Source organism: Tachypleus tridentatus, chromosome 3 (assembly GCF_004210375.1).
Source record: "Tachypleus tridentatus isolate NWPU-2018 chromosome 3, ASM421037v1, whole genome shotgun sequence".
Classification (NCBI taxonomy): domain Eukaryota; kingdom Metazoa; phylum Arthropoda; class Merostomata; order Xiphosura; family Limulidae; genus Tachypleus; species Tachypleus tridentatus.
Genome location: NC_134827.1, coordinates 111,205,957 through 111,213,333, shown reverse-complemented (window position 1 = coordinate 111,213,333; position 7,377 = coordinate 111,205,957).

The following is a 7,377-nucleotide window of genomic DNA, read 5'->3' as shown; positions in this document are numbered from 1 at the left end:
ATACACATAAAATGTACAACTATTACCATATTATACAACCAAACTTAATCAGTTCTAACACTTGTTATGAAAACTAAAGGAGGGTAATCTGAGGGTCGCGGGTTCTTATCCCCGTCGCGCCAAACATGCTTGCCCTTTCACCCGTGGGGGCGTTATATAGTGACGTTCAATCCCACTATGCATTGGTAAAAGAGTAGCCCAAGAGTTGACGGTGGGTGGTGATGACTAGCTGCCTTCCCTCTAGTCTTACACTGCTAAATTAGGGACGGATAGCGTAGATATCCCTCGTGTAGCTTTGCACGAAATTCTAAAACAAACAAACAATCTTCTCTGTTTGACGTGAGTTATCGGTTCCCTCACTTGCAAACTTCTCATTTCAATGGTCAGTTACGTACCTACTGTTGTATTCTGGTATATCACACTTCAAGATATTTGATTGGTAGATGGGAGGTATTTTTTTGCCCTCGAGTAGCTTTGTGCGAAATTCAAAAACAAACAAATGAAAACTAAAAAAAAAAACATCATTAAATATTAGCTCGTCAAATAAACTGAATATCAACTCTTAAACTAAACAGTTTTGTATATACAAAAATATTAATTTGAAATCATTCTTTCCCTAACTTTCATGTCTACAGTAACTTTATAATTTATGTGGCTTCTGTTAGAAATAATCACTTCCTTTGAAACGACCATAAAATTTTAATGCGGTGAAACCAGCAATTTTTAAATACTTTATTACTTTTTATTCTCTATTTACTCTTTACATAAATTTTATTTTGATTTTTTCATGGTGATGAAAATCACTCGATTACAGAAGTTCTTCTCTTGTGGTCTTGCATGTGGCTTTCTGATTCATCTAAACTCTAGTCAGAATCTTGCTTCAAGGGCTTACGTCTCTGAATATGGCTGTGTTGTCTAGTCCTCGGAACTCTCTGATTCTGATGATTTAATATGGAGAAACAAATTCTGTAGTTCTTTAAAGTAAGGTGGTCTCATCGATTTATATTTATTATATTTGTTATGACCCCTACAATGTGAAGATGCTGCCTTCTGTTCAGTTTATAGAGTTTCTGATATATAAGATTTGTTGCTATAGAAGATTTTCTATGTGATTCTTCCAGACACGTGATCATGTTTATTATTTTATTTGAGGCAATGCTATGTTGCATATCCTCCTTATTGGTGAGAAGATTCGCCTTTTTCTTCTTTCTAAAAGTAAAAAAAGAATTAGGATAAGTTGATGTCAGGTATCATTATATAAAAATTACCTCTTAAAAATTAATACAGTTCAACTACCGGTAGATAACTGGACTATATCAACACTTTTATGAAATACTCATATTTTAAGCAAGAAATTGACTCTATAATTGATTTCTAATAAGTAAAAATGAAAGGGTATGTTTGTCACATTTCTCGAGTACCAAACAGAATAAAATGTAAACAATTACTAATAAGCGATATTAGAAATTTGAGAATTTCAAAAATAATCAAATTGGGAAAGAAATTGAAATAAATAAAAAAGATTTTGGTACTTACAGCTATACTTTTGAGAATGATAAATTGTGTAATGTATATTTTAGTTTGGTTGCTCCAAATACTGAGAAAACTGTGAGGCGAATTTGTTACTCTGTGTTTATTTGTCTGTTTTTAAAACATTAAAACTAGACTTTTAAAGTTATAAGCATTCGATCCTACTACCGAGCTCTACCAATGAGTGTCTTTCTATTTTAGTAATTTGTTTGTAAACGGTTTAGCCTCCAGATGGCGCTGCGACGTTCATCAGTATCGATTTGAATTAAAGTGTAAGAAAAATACGAACACAATAATAATGATGCTTTATAAAAAGTAAAATGAAACACATTTTTAAACTCTATGCGGTGCGTAAATGAATCCAGTACCTATAACTAGGAAGTTTCTAGCTAACATAAATGTAGATTCGTTAGAGAGTTTGGCATCACGAAAGGGGGTTTGAATATCAGATAAGATACATCAAAGTTATAAAGTTATCCAAGCCAAAACAATTTGGCTAATATCAGTATATTAAACAGCATAATAAAACAAGCAAGTATAAATAAAGAATTCATGATCACAGGGTAAGTTGTGAATTCCTAGCCATCTCCTATTGGTAGCTTTATAAACTAAAACTAGCTGCTGGGGTTCATAACATAATAAGATATTTTCTCTCTAAAAAATAACAGGACGAAGGATAATAAAGTTCTATGGTTTTATCTGAGACAAGAGGGCTAGTGTGGTATCCTATACTCCTTAGATTACCTATATAAAGTACTATGGTTTTATCTGAGACAAGAGGGCTAGTGTAGTATCCTAAACTCCTTAAATTACCTATATAAAGTACTATGGTTTTATCTGAGACAAGAGGGCTAGTGTGGTATCCTATACTCCTTAAATTACCTATATACGTCAATTGGCATTGCAATTGTAGTATATGAAGGAGAGAAGCCCTCAAATCATACGTCATACATATATAAACCTGGAGAATAAACATTTATTAAATGTTTGGAGACGGTTTGAATAGTAATTAAGAAAATATTATCACATACTAGTTCACTGAACGGAAGTTACGTAGATTTATGATTAATGAAAAGTTGTGTTAGGACATGAAGGACTACTTCACTCATATGTAACCAGGCCAATGAAAACCATGAAATAAAATACCTAGAAAACTCCCCTAGCAGGCTTAGCACTGTAATTTGTAACAGCTTCAATACGATTGAAAATGCTTTAAATTAACCAGGTTAGAAGCATCTTTCCCATTTCTTCCCAAATGTTAATACAGTAGAAAATGTGTCATATTTTTCCAGTTTTGTTGTCCGTACATTGCACTTTATACAGTCAGTACACAGCCAAGCGACATGACATAAAGTTAAGATTAATCCCTAGCTGTGTAAATGGATCAGTAGCTGTGAAAACACGTGTTTGTAAATGTTTGAAGACAGTTGCAGTGATAAAGAAGAAACCTGTATTACATTCATATATACAACTTCTCGACAACGTTCTTTTTATCAAGTGTCCATTCAAACCATCTGCAATTTTGTCTTCTAACAATTGATACCGCGCAATCAAATTTAAACTTTTGGAAAAGCGGGTGCAAGATCAGAGAGAAAACATTACGGCCCGACATGGTCAGGTGGTTAAAGCACTCGGCTTGTAATCTGAAGATCGCGGGTTCGAATTTCTGTCACACCAAACATGCTCGCTCTTTCAGCCGTGAAGGCAATATAAGTTACGGTCAATCCCACTATTCGTTGATAAAGAGTAGCCCAAGAGTTGGCGGTGGGTGGTGATGACTAGCTGCCTTCCCTCTAGTCTTACACTACTAAATTAGGGACGGCTAGCACAGATAGCCCTCAAGTAGCTTTGTGCGAAATTCCAAAAAAAACAAACACGTCAATAAATATACGAATTTATAACGCCTAAAACAGGCTGGTTCAGTTCCCCACGGTGGACATAGTAAGTAGACCCTAATTTAGTAGTGTAAGATTAGAGGAAAGGCAGCTAGTTATCAACACCCACCGCCAACTCTTGGGCTACTCTTTTTACCAACGAATAGTGGAATTGACCGTCACATTATAACGCCCCCACGGCTGAAAGGGCAAGAATGTTTGGCGCAACGAGGATGCGAACCCGCGCCCCTCAGATTACGAGTCGCACGCCTTAACACGCTTGTCCATGCCGGGCCGTTTAATAATAATTATACCCACTAATAAATTTCAATTTTAAGACCATATTAAAATAAACTAGAAATCATTAATTAGTTAGAAAACTCGTTTGAAAGAAAATGCCTTTTGTATTTAATTCAAGTGTTTTCCAATTACTCTGATTGTAATAGTTTAGGTTGCCAATATTTAACACGTTTCAACGTCAAGTATTTGTACTGACTCACAGTACCTTATTGTATTTAAATATAAAACAGGTTCAACAATAATATACTTACAGGAACGTTTTTTTACCAGAAGAACTTGTAATATTACAAAAAGTGCTTCACAATTTAAGTTCTAAATGATTCTCCACACTTAAAGTACAGTTTATTGTAAACTAATAATGCTAGATTCCCCTTATATATTTCTCGTTACTACAAGTGTTTGTAACCAGTTCATTATTTATTATTGTAGTTAAAAGCACAGTAATTAATATTTTTTTTTTTATTTCTCAGCCACTTTAAATTCATAATTAAGTATATACACAAATTGTTCAACTAGTACTACCTTGGAAATTATATTAAGATCTATTCAACAAAACAAAATCCATCAGAAAATACTGTTTTTTCCTTGCCTTAAACAAGTTATTAAAAGTGTTATTCCTACTTCAGCACTTTGGACAGTCGTACTTTGCTATAAGAAAAACGCACATTTTCATAATTAAAAAAAAAAAAATGTAACGTGACTAGAAGGAAAAGATTAACCGAAAAATCAGAAAGAACATAATCAAAAATAAAATTATTTAGAAAATCGTGTGTTTATTCCGTTTTAGCGAGTAAACAATCCGCAGTGCTGTACTTATTCTAGAATTTTGTCTTTTTCATTGACTGTTGTTGTTTTGAATTAAGCACAAAGCTACACAATGAGCAATCTGTGCTCTGCCCACCATTGTCTTTTTCATTGACTGTTGTTGTTTTGAATTAAGCACAAAGCTACACAATGAGCAATCTGTGCTCTGCCCACCACGGGTATCGAAACCTGGATTTTAGCGTTGTAAATCCGCAGACATACCGCTGAGCCACTGGTGGACTTTTTATTAATATATGACATGTTTAATATTAACAGATGAAAACATCCACGCAGATCAAAATTAAAGATATTCTCAGTAATATATACAGTTAATAAGATAAGATGTTCAAACTTTCTTATTTAAAATGATTAGAATATATTGTTTCATCACTTAGATGTGAAAAGTAACTGAATAATAAAACAGATTACTGGAACTTCGTTGTGTGTTTATAACAAAAGAAACATTGTTCTACTATAACACTGCATCATTTTGTAATTTCAATATCTTCAAAGACGATAAAAAAAAAACATTACGACAACATCAGCATTTTTGCTTTTTTTAATTATATGTTCTATTACTTGTAAAGAAAATAAAAACAAAACATTTATCATTTCTAACATAAGTTATTTCGTTTTCTGACTTCACGGAATGTCTTATTTTATTAGATGTGTAATGTTATTGATTAAACTTCTCCATATATATTTACGTATTTAGTTATTGTGTATAATAATAATAATAAACTAATATTTCTTTCGTTATGATAAATTTATATCTACAGACAAGTTTGATTTTCTACATTTTAAGGCCTTCGGCTTAGCGCGGAAACGGTGGCGGTGAACCGCATATAGGCAGTTGAAAAGGTGATTTCATGAATTTTGAAAAATTAACATACAATCATTAAACATATATCAAATTAAAATACTTTGCATAAATTGTAGTAAAAATGGATAAAATACAGTTCATAATTCAAAGTTTTTTCACTTCTAAACATTACCAAAGTTAATTCTTATAAGCATTTACCTTTCATAAAATTAGTGACGATGACTTGGTTTCTGTACTTTTATCTTCCATTTTCTTGTCTGGTATTCAGTAGTGCATTTATAAACGCAGGTATCAGAAACTTCATTGTCACTATAGCTCAATGTTTGCTTGTAGTAGCAATTTAAACGTTTGTGTCTAAAGCAGGTACGAAAATTTTCCTTATTTCTGTGTTGCTAAGAAACGAAACTAATTCATTGTTAATATTATTAGTATTGTAAGCACGTGTTTTTATAACACTTAGAGCCTACATAGATACCAGACAAATAATATATTTTAAAAGTTACGGATTAAACACCAAAAGCTGACAAAGTTCAGAAGCTAGAAGGTGTAAAATTTATGATAAGGTGACAGAAACCACAATTATATTTGTAAACAGCTTTGATTTGAATTCAAAATATACAAATTTAAAGGGATGTGGAAAAAGGAAACACATATAAAATTAACGTAATTTTTATTACAAATAAAGTTTTGTTGTTTGACAACAATACTTGTTAGATAATCACAAATATTGTGAAAATAGTTTTAACAACTCGCCTGGTAAGTAAATTGCATGACTTAAAAACAAACGAAAAACAAAATTGGAGTAAGTCACAAATTATGCTTTATTTATTCTAGACATCATTTTAGGCAAAGGTCCTTCGTCAGGCACAAGTCTATCATACAAAATCCCATATGCAGTAGTCGTTCAGTTCATCAGTAAAAGATTGGCTTGAATTATAGTGAATAAATCATTGAACGCGTAATTTTCGCTTATTGTTAATGTGATATTATTGTGACAGTTATAAAACATCAAAGATATGATATTACATGATTTATGCCTCTCGAATATGGTTATTTCATTTTCTGTTGGTCCGGCTTGACCAGATGGGTTAAGCCGTTCGACTCGTAATCCGAGGGTCGCAGGTTCGGATCCCGATCGCACCAAACATGCTCGCCCTTTCAGCCGTAAGGGCGTTATAATGTGACGGTCAATCCAATTATTCGTTGGTCAAAGAGTAGCCCCAGAGTTGGCGGTGGGTGGTGATGTCTAGCTGCCTTCCCTCTAGTCTGACACTGCTAAATTAGGAACGGCTAGTGCAGTTAGCTTTGTGTAGCTTAGCGCGAAATTCAAAACAAACAAACAAACAAATCTTTCCTGTTTCTAAGATCTCGGATTTTATAGATAAGTTAAAAAGTTTCTATGCCTTCCTTAAGTTTCCCAATTTCACTTAAAATATTAAAAAATAAAAGCATCATAAACAAACTGTTTACATACTGGATGGAAGAGAATTACAAGAAAGTTATTTATTTTTACCTATGAAGATACCTGAGGAGCTGAATATAAAAATCGTAGAGTTAACAACCTTACAGGCCTATTACCAATGTCTTCTTACAAATATAATTAATTATAATCAGACTCCATCAGCTTAGAAAACGTGTTCACCATAAGATTTGTTATCGTGACAAACTGATTATATAAACATTGTTCTCAGCACTTCTGTGCTTGTTGTGTTCCAGTTGCCCTAATAAGCTTAGGTCTTAGGTGTAGCAGATAAGTCACCTAACCGGACCGAAAAGTGGCTGTATGAAAGAAAGCAGAGGATTATAATCAGAGTTCAGTGTAAAATAAATTAATGTCACAAGTTTGGTACCTCAAGGATGAATTTTATGACCTTTTCTTTTTGATGTATACTGATAACATAGGTGAAGGAATAGTAAATAAAAACAGATTTTATAATGATATTAAAGTACTGGGTGTTGCAAGCTGTGAGGATACTGCTGATTTACAAAAGGAATTAGATTATTTAGTGAATTGAGTAAATAACTGGCAGATGGGTTTTAATTATA